The sequence below is a fragment of the Phasianus colchicus genome, chromosome 4 (assembly GCF_987193195.1).
Source record: "Phasianus colchicus chromosome 4, bPhaCol1.hap1.1, whole genome shotgun sequence".
NCBI classification, from domain to species: Eukaryota; Metazoa; Chordata; class Aves; order Galliformes; family Phasianidae; genus Phasianus; species Phasianus colchicus.
Window position 1 is genome coordinate 68,434,484 of NC_143439.1, and position 15,905 is coordinate 68,450,388.

At 38.0% G+C, this 15,905-nt stretch overlaps 1 long non-coding RNA gene across 2 annotated transcripts in view; it reads left to right on the forward strand.

Annotated features, from left to right (window-relative positions):
• Window positions 1-403: 403 nt before the first annotated feature.
• LOC149918325 (uncharacterized) overlaps window positions 404-15,905 on the forward strand; it is a 33,954-nt gene continuing 18,452 nt past the window's right edge. For both annotated transcript variants that reach the window (XR_016466547.1, XR_016466546.1), the window contains exon 1: window positions 404-489. This is a non-coding gene — a long non-coding RNA (uncharacterized LOC149918325). The remainder of the gene's footprint in view (window positions 490-15,905) is intronic.

Below are 15,905 nucleotides of genomic sequence, written 5' to 3' on the forward strand. Positions count from 1 at the left end.
AGGCTTAAGGAGTTGTGCTCCTTTTCCCCTTTCTTTGTCAGTTCTCCCTTTGTAGGGAAGGATCCCAACTGCCTGGCTTCTAAGCCCTCTATTTCCAGGCTGCTGAACTTATTATCCCAGCATCAGAGCATCTAGGTGACAATGCACTCAACTGGAGGATGGCTGAAATCACAGGGATAAAGGTTGTGTGGTTACTGCCTCATTTTTTGTGATAGCTCTATTTTCAAGTCTGTGATATTTTATAATATTTTATATATATACAAAACAAGTGATGGATAATGCAGTTGTTTACTACCCACTACTGATGACCAGCCAGTCCTTCAGCAGGTGCCACCCTAGCCAACATCTCACGTTTTATCACTGTGATGTCATATGGTATGGAATAACACTTTGGGTCAACTGTCCTGATTCTGCCACCTCCCAGCTCCTTGTGCACCCCCCGCTCCTTGTTGGCAGGGCAGTATGAGAAGCTGGAAAGACCATGAAAATGTAAGCACTGCTCAACAATGACTTTAATATTGGTTTATTATCAACACTGTTTTTGTTTTTTTAAAATTATTTTATTTTTCTAAGTCAAAATCATGGCTTCATAACAGGCACTATGACAAAAATTAACCCTATCTCAACCAAAGCCAGATAGAATATTAGCAAATTGTCAAACAGAGCATAAGGAAATAATCACAGCCACCAAAAGATCAGATGTGAAAGTCACATTTGTCTCCTATTAAAAATATCCTTTAAGAATATACTTCTCAAACTCCTGTATAAATAGGATACTTGGAATAGTATACTTGAAAATGCTTCTCTTCAAAGGAAATGAAGTTGTTATGGGATAAAAAGAAAAGTCCTATGGATTAACAAATGGTTAATGAGTAAGAATAAAAGGCAGGAAATAATAACCATTTTCACAATGAATGGAAGTTACTAACAGAATATTTTAAAATCTCTGCTAAAACTTGTGCCTTTACATGTGTTCACAGGTGATTTAGAAAAATTTATAGTGAGATGACAGAAGTTACTGATGATTTTGACTTAACCTTCACCAAAAAGCTACAACAGGAGAGATGTCTGTAAGAGTGAGAGAGAGAGATCATGATACTGGATAATAAAATAGAAAATGAAATTAGAAGTTGAAAATTGAAATGTAGGATTAAAAAAAAAAAAAACAACAGAGTAAATTACACAATTGATACAATTTATTAACACTCAGGCATTTTAAAGTTATTTGAGATAACTGAGAATAAATATTTTACGTTCTGTAGCTCACCTGAAAGAAATAGAAACAGAAAAGCAAGTATCAATATGTTACTGTCTAACTACTGTGTAGCTTCTTAGGAGTGTTCTTATTTTGAATACCACTTCTCTTAATCAAAAACAAACAAACAAACAAACAAACAAAACACCCATAAGGTAGAAATGAGATAGATGTAGAAAAGAAAGAATCAAGTGCAGGCATACAGCAGTTTCTATGTGAGAAGAGATAATTGGACTAGGAGTTTAGAATACAAAACGAAGCAATGTAAAGTGCTGTGGAGAAGGATCTTACAAAGGTAAGATTACAGTGTCTCAACTGTTAGCTAAATGAGGTTTAAACTTAGTTGAAAAAATGAGGAGAAACTCCTTTGCAACCAGATACTTAGGATTTTCCCTCACTTCTTTTATAAAGGAAGTGACCTTATTTTATAAAGTGACCTTCATCACTGATTCTGATGATAATGCTCTTTTTGTACTTGTTAAACTGTTATCACGAGTGGTAGTTTATACTCTACATGATTTGCTGTTGCTTTATTTTCACCTGGAGAAAATCAGATTTTAAGTATTGCAACAAAAGCTATAAATCCAACACCTGGTGTTTATGGAGTGTTTGTAGACCTGCACTGTCTCTCCTGCACAGCAATCCACATTATAATAAATAGAGCACCTTGCAAAAAATCTCTGCACACCACCATTTAGAATTCTTTGAACCTAGAGAAAGCAAAAGAAAGGGTAATTCCTTAGCTAATACAAAACCAGAATAAAGGATACAGTTATTTAAACAGTGATGCCTGCTAGCCATGCCTTCAGCTACTAAACAGAGCTGCTTTCATTCTTTATATCAAGTAATCTTGCAAAGAACTGAATATGTTAGGTATAAAAGAGTGAGGGTGTTTTTGTTTGATTTTGCGGTTTGTTCTTCATTCCAAATAAAAGTTGTAGTTACTTCACTGAAGAAAGACTGTGTTTGTTTGGAAGCAGTGCATACACTGTAGAATCATATAATCACCACATCATTATGGTTGGAAAAGACCATCTGAACACATCTGAAAACAATGAAAAAGTTTTAACAACGAAAGATTTATTGAAACCTGAAAATAATACTGTAATAGTCAAAAGTTCTTCAGACAACCATTCAGATTACTCTTATATGAACGTTTTAGGTAGATTTTCCTGAGTGGTGAGTCTTACCATCATTTCCTCATCTTTGGGACCCTTCACTGGACTCTCTCCAATATATTTATGTATTTCTTATAATGGAGAGCTCAGCATTGAAGACAGTTCTCCTGATGTGTATCTCACTGGTATTCAGTAAAAAGGAAGGACCAACTCTCCTGCTAGCAAATCTCTGCTTAAGGTGATTTTATCACTTTTTGATACGGTTTCGTACTGAATTTATAAATGGTTCTGGATCATTATCTAGAAGAACACTAGCAACTGAAATAACTTTTTTTCTTGAATGAGATTCTTGTTTGATGTCTACACTGAAAAGTTACTATTTAGCTGTCCCAGCAATTTATCATGAAATTTTTTCTTAACTTGTTACTTCTTCCTTCATTTTGTTCTGAGTGTCAGGCAAAGAGTAAAATCAGGATGCTGAATTTTAGGAAAACTAACTTCCAGCTCTTTGGGGAGGTGTCCCTGTTCATTGCAGGGACGTTGGGCTAGATGACCTTTAAGGGTCCCTTTCAACTCAAGTTTCTATGATTCCATGCTATTCTTGAAAATTGTACATTTTCAGAAACTTAAAAGTGCAATTCTCCTTTTCTAGTAATAATGAAGAAAGATAAATAGCACAATACTACACCACATGACAGGAAAGTATGAAACAAGGTTACAGAGTCAGAATCAATATGATAATGTATTTGATTTATATACCTGATTTGGAGTGCTGTCGTACAAAGATGTCAAGGGTTGAAAAATTGATTCTGTCCATATCTTATTATCTGTACTTACTATGAGTTCTGGTACCATTCAGGATTCTCACTGTGCAAGGTGCAGCACAAATGTAAGACAAAAGAGCACTCTTTGTTCACATGTAACATAGACTTGCAGTTTATTTGAAAGCTTAGATATTTTCAAAGGTATTTTGTATTGTTTTGAAGAGTTCTTGCAGTAATTGTGGAATATGTTGAATTTTAGTTGTAAGCAAAGTAACTTTGATGATAAAGCCATACATTCTCTTTACTGTGATGTTTTTTAGAATTATAATGGTCAGTGACTTAACTGCTGTTATGAGACAAAGGGCAGATGCATCTAAATCTTCTCATAAAATTTAGAGCTGAAGGAGTTATATTGACTATGTAGACTGATCTTTTTATGTAAATTGAGTTAAATGCTATCTCCAAATGTGGATTTTTAGGTCCTCATCCTCTGCATAAATTGTAAGGTAACTGATTATCCTTCCACTGACTGGTGGAAGAACCTGGTTCCTAAGACTGACTAGAAAGTTTCTCCCATCCTCCCATCCTCATCCTCATTCCTCTGAAGATCACGAGTAGAAGCTTTGTCAGAGATGGAAAGGAAACCTAGATTTTCCTTCCTTCACTCTCATATACAACTTTAAACTTTGAAAGGTGGCATACCAGCATGCAACTGTAATGGTCTCAATGTATGGCCAGACACAGAGATAGAAAAGTCAAGCTACTGCTTCGCAGTGAGACAAACTTTTGCTAACCTAACAACTACCAGCAACCAGGCAAAATCTTCTTGCTTCCTTTCTATGTGCAGACCAGGATCTGGAGCTATAGCATGAGTTCACAATTAAAACTCTCTCTCCTTCTCACATAATACCAGTCTGAATTTGCTTGAACAGCTGTGAGAGTGGAGAAGCAGGAAATGGACTCCAGCATCTTTGATGTCTGGCACAGAGTGGCTATCAGAAGGAAAAAAACAGCATTTGACAGAGAAATCTCTTGACTTATTCAGCCAAATGCTATGATTCTTTTGTAAAATGTGCTCTGCAATCTGTCAATCTTTTTAAACAAAGAGTCATGGGGTAGGGCAACATCGTACAGATTTTTTAAATTATCCTCAAAGTGTGTCTGGAAGCACTTCCTCCTTTTGTAGAACTTCAGGCTTTAGTCACTAGGATTTTCTATTTTTTTTTTTTTTTCCAAGCATGACATTTAAATAGCAGTAAAAAAAAAAAATGTTAAGGAAGTCTAAAGAGAGCACTGTTTTTGTGTTATAATCATTTCACTGAACACCTGTGAACTGTTGAGTTTAATTGGGTTACAGCTGGTGCTGACTGTGCTTAGAGGTTGGGGGAAGCATGTGTGAGGAGGTGTTTAACGACTGATTTGCCATGTATTTATGGCATGATGCTTTGATTGTTTCTAGCCATGCCCTCTCTTCCTAGCTTCCATTTTCACAGTAGCAGATTAGAGCCTGTACAACAGAGGAACAGTAACTTAACTTGCACATGTGTTTGCAAAATAAGGAGCAAATGAAGAGACTCATTTGTAGTTTGAAATTTAAAGCAGGTTGAGTAAAAAGCCTTTACAAGTGGCTCTAGTAGGGCAAGAACAGGAAATGAACTACTTTTCCCAGTCTGAGAATTGTAACCTGCAATAACAGTAATTAAGGTATAGAGTAACATCTTTCAGTTTCTGCCCTGGGACAGGACAGCAGATACATAGTTCAGGTCAGCATACAACAGAGAATGAACATAACTTCAGTATCTGTCTGGGACTGTCCTCACTCATAGCCCAGTGTTGAGTGCAATCCTGCAAAAGCTGTGAATCAAACTTGCCATCTTATCTTCAAAATCTACCCAGCTTTGTGATTTCCCCATACATCAAAAAGGTTTTTTTTTAAAATGTGTTTCTGTATGCACAACTCTCTAGATGTGTAACAGATGATGGTGGCCATGCAGACATGCAGTCGAAAACCAGGAGGATTTACTATTGTAGTTCCGAAGCAGATATCTTCTATGCTTCTCATAGTTCACTTAAATATGCAAATACTTTTACATGTTCTCTTAATGCTAAAATAATGGCGTGAAAGAACCAGTGCTACACAGAATGTCAGATTAGATAATCATCCTGGGTCTTTTTGGTGTTAAAAATCAATAGAATACTAACAAAATGTCAGCCAGAGGCTTTCAGTGCATTAGTTATATCAAAAAAGTCAAGATAATTGATACAGAAAGTCAGTAATAAAGGAATGTCCTGAGAGAATGCTGAGAGGATATGAACCATACATCATAGCCTTCAAAACCCCAATCATCATGTTTCTTGGCCAGAGATCTGAGTAATGATAGGATGAAATAAGAGGTATTGGATTCCAGCAGAGATATACAAAACACCTTTTACTCCTTATAACAATGAAAGATTTCATAATGAGCTGCTTTGCTAACTGTGCAATGACAGATAAAAGGAGTTTCTGAAATGGGCAGGCCCTGTGAGACCTTTAGGAAGAAAGCTGACACGTTATCTGCTATAGTTTCAGTTTCTAAAATGATTTGAGTTCTGATCCATTGTATGTGGAACATCCTACCTACAGTAGTCTTTCAAGTACAAGAACACTGTCACAATCAAGTTTAAAAATGAAAAATAAAATGGCCCTCCCAACCACTAGATGAACACATAACATAATTGGAACTTCAGTACAGGCAGGAGATAGCACTTATTCCTACTTTTGTACAAAAATAGATTAAATCCTCACTTTGTCTTTTATTTTCCCTCTGATTTGCTTGTATTATTTTCAGTTTTTCTCTCTAAGGTTTTAACTGTCTTCACCACATAATGAGATCAAATAGCCATAGCTCAGGTTTTGACTAAATCCTAGATCTTAATCACCATGAGTTAAATTATCCATGTATGGACTTACAGATAATCTAAATAAGGAATTCAGCACACTCAGCAGACAAATCCTAAGCAAGCCAATACAGAGGTAGTTGTCTACTTCTGAAGTCATGGATAATCCTGAAAATTCACTTATTGAAGTAAAAATCTAACACCTGTAAAGACTGTGTATCTGTGTTAACAGTCTCTTTGGACACGTTAAAAATATTTGGGTTCAGCTGCAGAATAAATTCAGTGTTGGAACACTAACGTCATTTCACTGAAAACAAAATCTGTGTCTTAATCCTGTCATGCCATAATCTCCTACTCCTTGTCCTTCACTACAGGATCATTTGATTTAGGAGGAATCTCAGGTCTGTAGTCCAATCTTCTGCTCCAGCTTCAGCCTTTCTTGTTTCACCTTGTATCTGTAGTATCCCATTGTCCCACCATATGTTCTTCAAATACTATTCACTGCAACTGGAAGGCTGATAATAAATTAGATAACAATCCCTAGACCCTTGTCTTCTCCAGGTTCACTGGGCCAAATTGCCTTGTTTTCATCAGGCTTATTTTTACCAAAGCTTTAAGACTGATATCCACCAAAGCTACCACATCCTCACACAATTATTTGTGACCCAGCCATGACTCATCCCTGGCTGGCACACTGTACTTGAAGTTATCCCTAACTTCTCCCAGAAATCTTCATAACTGCCTGTGTCCTTCGTTGTTATCCTTCCAGCAGAAGTTAGGGACATTAAAATCTCCCAGGAACAAGAATCTGTGATGTAAAACCTTCCTCATGTTGTTTAAAGAAGACTTTGGGTTTTGCTCCACCAATTCTCAGCCAAACTGTCATCTGTCCCAAAGGCAATCTTTTGGGTGCCATATAGGCATCATTCTTTTCTTTCTTGCCTGTTTTTTGTTTTGTTTTACTTTGTTTCTGAAGAGCTCACATTAATCCATCAAACATTTGCACAAGATATCCCACATTTCAGTTATATGAACAATATCAGATCTCAGAAACCACATGTAGAGCTCTGGATCTTCCTTCTTTTTACTGTATAAACACTTGTGGCAAACTCTTTGGGCTCTTTATACCCACTTTTGTCACTCTTGAGGTTTTTGTTGTTTCAACCTGTCTCAATCCTCTACTTCTCACTACATCCAGTGTACCTCACATTTGTGTCTAAACCCCTCTAGGCTGGGCAGCCTGTTGGCAAACATCACCTTGCCCTGCTGTACTGCGTGGATCCTCTCTTGTCAGCCAACCTCAGTCCTCAAAGAGGGTGCTGTGTGACATATCACCTCTGTTCCAACACAGCCACAGTTTTCTAAGAGAGATGATTTCTGCAGCACACTTGTGCTTCAATGGAGAGGAATGGATGAGCCCAAGCTTCGAAGCTCAGCCCTGCAAGGGGAAGGGAAAGGACATAACATTAGTGTCTCTCAGAACTTAAGTAGGTTTTCATAACTTTCTGTATCTAGAGATAGAGTCTAATTACTGTGCATATAAAAGTAAGCTGTGAAAAGCTGATACTTCTCCTTGACTACTTCTTTCCTTTGAGAAAGAAACAGAAAATACAAGAATATTGCATTTATTCTTAAGAGAACATGCATGGAGTTATATATGGTTGCTTCTTCTACTGCAAAAAATCTGGCAGATTTTTCTTCCATGTTACTAAAATGATAAATGAATAAAATAATACAATTAGTAATAATCATAATAATTGCAGGCTATGTATACATATATATTTCTTTGCATGTGCAAATGCATTCTCACAGTATTGGAAATAATTTTCATCCTAAAGAAATCATCCATTTCGTTTGGGTAAATGTTGCACTTAGCTATTTTAACATACTTTCCAAACATCTGTGCTGATCTCCTGGTGTTTATTCAAATGCAACCAGAAGCAGCATCAGCCCAGAGAGAATGCAGTGTTAAGACTGTAGTTGCTGTGAGACAACAAAGAAGCAGAGTGCCCTCACTCCTGCTGAGCAACAAACCTCATGAATTTTCTACACCTCTCTTCCAGGATGGAAGTGTATTTGTGTGTGTGTGTGAATGTACTTAGATAAAGACAAAAGGTTCTATAAGTATAAGTACTTCTGTAATACAAAAGCTATATTGTGGTGATAAAGCTCAGAGACTAATGAATTTTTTAAAGAGGCAACTTTTAAAATGAGAATAATGCTCAAATAAATCACCAAGGCAGAAGCCTCATAAAGTGATGAAACGACACTTAGTTAATATCTTACTGCTCATACTAAAAGTTGAAAATCAAGATTTTATTATAATGATATTACCAGAGAATCACAGATTTCCTTTTTGAAGGATGAAGAAGTCAGGAGGGAAGAAATAATGAGTAGATATGTCTAAGTATTTTTAAACTTTAAAACTGCAAACAGTCTCATTGGGTGCAGTACACCCTGCATATTAATACATGATGACTTAGCTAAGCAATGCATGCCATAAACAACTCAAAATCACATTCAAATCGTGGCACAGATAGACAATGTTTCTTTTATTTTGCCAGGCAAGGGAGAAGAAAAGCAATTTGGTTTGCTGACATATGGAGGTGCCCACTGATAGTAGGTGCAGCTTAGAGAAATAAATTAGACTACCCTTCAGACAAAAAAAAAAAGATAAGGCAGATGAATATGATCCATCAGAGCATCCCATGCCTTTTTAAAAAGGCTGTCAGCTTTGTTTACATGCATGGCTCTAGTTTTAGGCAAAGTGGTAATGGGAATTTCTTGGTGTATTTTTCTTAAAAGATGCAGGACATAAACAGAACATTTCTTAACATTAGGAAGAATTTAGTTCAACTTTCTCCCATGAAAAGGGGTCTAGATATTAATGAAACAGATTATTACAAAGCAGAAATGATTTGGAAAAAACAAACCAACACAAAACACAAAAACAAAACAACAAAACAAAGCAACCCACATCATTTACAAAGAAAATAACAGATAGTGACGTTAATTGCTAGGCTCTGTTCTGCCTATTAAAAGTTGAATGAGGCAGCTTGAAGGATGATTTTATAATGATGCACATGGGATTTTTGATGGTAGGTTTGTTACTAATATACTCAGGATCTTGTTGGCCTCATTTGGTCTGAACCTTTGGAATACATAACATGCTGACCCAGGTCTGGACCTATTATAATGAAATTTTATCAGTTGCAAATGCCAATAGTATATGAAAAACAATGTTAGCATTGATATAATAGATAAGTAGTTCATCCCTCCTTTGAATGGAGGATGAGAAATAGTTTGATGTTTTAACTATAAAGTGAAGATTGTGAGTACACCAACAGTGCACTGATATAACATCTGAATACGCTGATGAACATCCATTGTTTATTTGTGATAAATAAATAATTTCTGATTTGCATTTGTTGTTTGTTTCTCTTGTCCTGTACTTTGAATGCAAGGTCTTAGAGACATAGTTAATTGAATATGATTGGAAGGGATTGAAATTAATAACCCAGGGGGATTTTTGCAGTCCTATGCTTCTCCTTTGATGGTATACAGGGCAATTTTCAGCTTTTGCTTTATAGCCTACTGATTTAAGCCCTCTGAGAAATAGCAAGATTTAGAATTGATGTTTCCGTGATATTTTTTCTCTAAGTTATTTGCAATATGAAAAAAGCTAGAAGCCAAGGGGAAGGGAGGGGACATAAGCAAGATAATGGTCTAGTTTTAGTAGGATTATAATGACTTACTAAAGTCTAAGTGCCCTGGGTTTCTTTTAGGTCTTGACCCATAGCCTGTTGAAGTCAGTTGTAGTCAGCTTAAAACAAAACTGGAAACACTAATTTTCTCTGAAAATAGTGGTTTTCCTCCACTGTAGTAAACAGAATCCACATCTGCCAATCGTGTAGACTGTCTCACTATAAATATTATGGAGGAAAGGTTGCATTTAAAGCATTATAAAGCCTTTGAAGTAAAAAATAAAACGTAGGACAAACACATAGGAGCAGTGTATTTAAAATGGCAAACTTTTTTTTTTTTTTCCTTAATGAGATGTAATTAAATTGCATACTTAGGTAATAATAGTGTTTTGACATTGACAGTATTCCATGTGAAAATATTTTTGTCCTGTAGTATGGCAAGAGAAATGCTGATTATCAGGAAAAGTTTATAAGTAATAATATGAGGCGTTGTTGTCTACACATTTTATTTCCCATCTAAAATGCTTTTCTAGATACGTTTTTTAAATGTAACGAGTTGTGGATGAGTAAAGAAAAACAGTTGCCCTGGAATTCTTTTTTTGTAATATATTTCTTCACTTTTTCCATAGTTTTACATTAGCTCTATTTTGTCTGTCTTGCACAACTGGAACTCTTTATACTGCAGGAACTCGGAACTTAAAATGATCCCTTAGCCAAATTAATGATCCTGAGACTTACTGATTTACCAGCACTCTTCCACCCTGAATGAATATCTTTAACACTGTGTCCTTCATATTGGAATTGTTATATGTCAATAAAAGATCTTTGTATTCAGACTACAGTTCATTTCAAAAGAAGTGAAACAAACTAAAGCAGCACAGGCCTAAGCTTGGAGCAAGAGAAGCTTGTACTAATATCCTTGAAGTTTTTAGCCAAGTATCCAACACCTTATTTTCATAATCTTGGTGGTCACAGACAAAGAAGCCCTTGTTTCTAGGTTTCTTGCAGCTATGTTCTACTAACTGTACTTAAAGAAATAGATCTAAATAATAGATCTGAAAGAAATGTATCTAACACTTGAGCACAGAGGACTCATGTAGAGGAAAGTAAGTTCATCAGAGTTCCTAATATCATGAGGGTTTTCTTGCATGTGCTGTCAGTTCTAAATCAGGTGCAGTGGAATTATTCTTAAGATAAAAAAGGCACCATATCCACAATTTATACTGCTCATGCCTTCTGCCTGCAGTTTTTTATGTCTTAGTGAAATTACTTGGATACAGAATATTGTACCTGAAGGTCATTCCTAAGTGCATGATGCTACATTAAAATGAACTAATGAAAAATGCAAATTTGCCCTCGCCTTATCACACAAAAGAGATTCACTGAGAAAAAAATAATGTGAATTATGTTTTGACAGCTTATCCTCAGCAAGTTCACAAATGCAGTTCCTCAGACAAATATTGCTGTTTGCTCCCCTTAGAGCAATAAATCCCAGCAGGTAGTCCCAATGGTAGTCCCAATGAATGGGACTTCATCAGCTTCATCTCCCAATGCCAGTTCCCTACTTTTCTGCAGATTCCCTAGATGTGTCTGAGGCATACCTTGCTACAATCTCCATGCCAACACTACTGCATATGAATATGGAGGAATAAATCCAGGTATCCTGGTTCTCCCACTGATCCTGTGCTGCATGACCAGCCCCGTGTTGATTTCATGTCCACGGGGAAATCTAGAATGGCACCAGCACCACACTCTGATGTTCCTCCTTTTGCAGTCACTCATGGCAACAGTGGCAAAGAAAAGTACGTGTGTGCAGGATGACTTTAAGGATTACAAGTTTCTGTTGGCTGAATAGATATCTACAGTTAAAAGACGAAAATAATGCATTCAAGAAAATCTGATGATGAAATATTTCAGATATTCAGCAATTTGGGAGTTAACTAAACAATACATTGTTTGAAACATGGACTTTCATTTGAATTGCGGTCAGTACTTTCTAGATTTCCTCACTAACATCACTGAATATAATTAGTTCAATTACCACCTACAGTTGCTGATTTCATTTTGGTAACATCCAAGTACCTATGCACTGATAAGCATCAACTGCAACAACCTGAAGGTTTCCCTGTTGTGCGCCAAGTACAGGTGTATACATGAGTGTATTGTAAGAGATGTACTGATATATATATATAAATAACCAATAGCAGGTATTTATATATTTTAGGAGGAGCTGGCCTCAGTTCTACTCTATGAATGAGTAGAAGATGTGTAGCATGTGGCATATATAATCATAGAATCACAGAATCACTAAGGTTGGAAAAGACCCACAGGATCACCCAGTCCAACCATCCACTGGTCACCAATAGTACTCACTAAACCATGTCCCTCATCACAACGTCCAAACATTCCTTGAACACCTCCACACTTGGACGCAGTATTCCAGATGGGGCCTCACAAGAGCAGAGAAAAGAAGGCTGCGGGGTGACCTCATTGCAGCCTTTCAGTACCTAAAGGGAGCCTACAAAGAGGAGGGGATCAAGTCTTTGAAAGGGTTGATAACTGCAGGACAAGGGGCAATGGTTTTAAGCTGAGGGAAGGGAGATTTAGGTTGGATGTCAGGGGGAAGTTCTTTACAGAGAGAGTGGTGAGGTACTGGAACAGGCTGCCCAGAAAGGTTGTGGATGACCCATCCGTGGAAGTGTTCAAAGCCAGATTGGATGGGGCCCTGGGCAGCCTGGTCTAGCATTAAATGAGAAGGTTGGTGGCCCTGCATATGGCAGGGAGGTTGGAGATTCATAATCCTTGAGGTCCCTTCCAACCTTGGCCATTCTGTGATTCTGTTAATACCTCCAGGGTCGGTGACTCCAGCACCTCCCTGGGCAGCCCATTCCAGTGCCTGACCACTCCTTCAGAGAAGTAGTATTTCCTAATGTCCAGCCTAAATGTCCCCTGACGCAGCTTGAAGCCATTAGTTTCAAGAATCATAATCATAGAGTCATATAATTGTTAAGGTTGGAAAAGATCTCTAAGATCATCTACTCCAGCTGTCAACCCATCCTCAGCATATCCACCAACTGTGCCCCTTAGTGCCACATCTACCCTCTTCTTGAACATCTCCAGGGATGATGACTCCACCACCTCCCTGTGCAGCCTGTGCCAATGCCTGACCACACTTTGGGAGAGAAGAAATGCTTCCTAATATCTATCCTGAACCTCCCCTAATGCAACATAAAGCTGTTACTTCTTGTCCTATCACTAGTTACCTGGGAAAATCCTATATAAGTTTCTGTTATAGTTAATACAAACTGTTACTCAACGTGAACATTTTTTACCAAGTATAGCATACAAAACTGACTTGTTTACACAAATAAGCATTAAAGGCAGCAACAGTACAAGTCAGCTTCTTGTTTTGAACGAAAAGTGAACTGAAGTGTTCAAAAGTAAATGCTTTGAAGTCTCTCTCAACTTCTGTAAAAGATTAATTTGCAAATAAGTTCTAGAGTTTTTGCTTATTATTCCATTAGGCATTACAAAATAACAATAGCAAGATCACAATAAAAAAGGTTCTTGGTATTAATGGAAAAATGAGAGAGATGCTCTGAAATTTAATTTACATTCAGCAGCAGCCAAGATAAAAGTACAAATATGGAACAAAACTCAGAGATGGAAACTCAGAGATTAAAAATAAAGACAGCGTGCTTTTTCACTTGATAGTAAAGCCCTACTGAGTAAGAGCTTTAACTTACAGCTAGACAGCGTGAATAAAAAAAAAAAGAAAAAAATCTAAAATCACAGCTTTAAGCACAATTTCATATCAATATACACGCAATATTTGTTTATATGTGCTTCTTATGTAAATGTTTCCAACTTAAAAAACAAAACTGTAATCTTTCCCCTTTTCAGTAAAAGCTATTTAATCTTACACAATGTTTAAAGTGGTGGATTTCACACAGTACTGAATTTCTGAAAAGGCAAAAACTTCAAATGCATCAGCACTTCAGACAATCACTCTCCAATTCACTTTCATATCTTAAGAATAGAGGTATTTTTCTCATTAAAGTGAAAGAATAGTGAAAGAATCAATTTGCCTGTGGCTAGTGGCAAGCATGAAAAGAAAGAGAGATACTGGCAGACATGATCTGAGAAGCAGAGAGTGGGAAGCGAACCCATCACTCTTGGACGTGCCCATAACTTCCCAGGGAATAGAGACATGGGAGTACTAGGCAGGAATGCAAAGAACTAATCCTCGGTACAAAAAGCACCATAATTGCTTAAATGTTAAGTGAATTGTCACTTTTGATACATGCAGGCTGAGTTCTCACAGATACCTTGAGATTCGAGACTTTTAACTTTTGAATTTTGAGATCCAAGCATCCTTAACCTCCTGCAAAGCCGTACAAGCTTCAGACTAAATTTCTCAAAGCATAACATTGTTTTATGACTCAGTTTAATAGATTTAAATTAGTTACCCATGTTTTATCTGTACCAGCTTCCACCAACTTCCACTGGTGTAAATTCTGTGCCGTGAATTGTAGCTGTCCCATGCACTATCCAAACCTCCCTGGAAGCAATGATGAGTAACTATTTAACATCTCATTTCATCAGAATTTTTCCTTGTTTCTTCTTTTCAGCAAAGCTGAACACACTCTTGCCTTGACACTATTGAAATAGCTTAACACTGGAAATACTAGGTTCTGATATTTTTATGTTTTCTGAATTGAAGGGGAGATCTTTCTCTGGGTTTGTTTATTTCATTGTTTACTGAATACAGCACTCTGTACTCAGAAGAATTTGTCGTGAAATTCCAGAAGGATAAAACAATGCGTCTCTGCTTTAAAAGTTGACCCCATAATCTCCATTGAATTACAGGAAATTTCCAGACTTAGTACATTGAATTACAAACCTCTGGAATCATAGAATCATAGAATCGCTCAAATGGGAAAAGACCTTAAAGATCATCAAGTCCAACTGCAACCTAACCATACTTGAAGCTGGAAGCCCGCTTCAGCTTCATACAGGTGTTCGCAATCGTTAGGGACTCATCGGTCTGTCCATCTACCTCGGTGCACACCAATGTGGTGGGTGGTAAAATGGCGTTTATTAACTCGTGGCAACAGCTTATATAGCCTTGTACAACTTCGTCTACACCCCACTTATCGTGCGTAAGCACTTACGTCACTACTTTCTTATCTGGTTACTACTAACAACTACTCGAAGGTTCTAGGCTCGCTGTCTACATCTCCCCCTCCCTATGCACAAGCGTAATTATCCCATTCTGAGAGGACCCTAACCGCGTACAACCGAAGCCCCGCTTTGCGCCTATACATGCCATTGTCCTCTCAGTTAAGCCTTGCCCCGTTACATCCCGAATCGCAAAATAGTCCCGCGCTACCCTTATACCGCCGCGTTTCCTGACTGCCTACAAGCCTTTTTGCATTTTACTATATTCTACGCGATAGTTAACTGTGCGGTCAATCATCCTTTGAATACAACCTAGCATAACTTGTAAAAAGCACGGCACACATACTACCAAAAGTAGGATAACTACAAGCCCTAAAAGCAGTCCCTTCAATAAGTGCACACCCCATTCTCCGATGCCTCCGAACACACTTCTCAGCCAGTCCCCGATGGGGTCCGTCTCCACGCCGATCTTGTTGACATGTTCCTTCAGATACTGGAGCTTCTTGTGCATGGATTCACTGTGATCGCTGAGATTGAAGCAACACATTCCTTCTAGGTCTTCACATCCATGCCCCTGTTAGAAACGCGTTTTCTCGTTGGCAGCAACAGTTGAGTTTCCTCCACGCTTCTCCCGGCCTTCTTTCGGGGTTCCTGGGCTGTCTCCTTCTTCGGCGTTCATAGGAGCCATACCTGCAAAACTCAAGAGTCCCTCGTTACTGTTCTCTTTCATCAGATCTGGTTTGCACTGGCAAGCCAAGGACCGCAATAGCTACAGCCCAGTGGGCCTGGGCCGAGGTAGAATTAGCTTTTCCGTGTTGGGTAGCCACGATCATCGTGGAGGCTGTGTCAACAGTAACTGCCAACCACGACCGAGGTGACATTCGCGGCTCCCACGTAAAGTCCGTCTGCCATATTTGCAGCAGCCCTAAGCCGCGGGGGTTGACCCCCGCCCCAGTAGCAGGAGCTGAATTACAGTGAGGGCAGGCCTGCACCACATCCCTTGCAG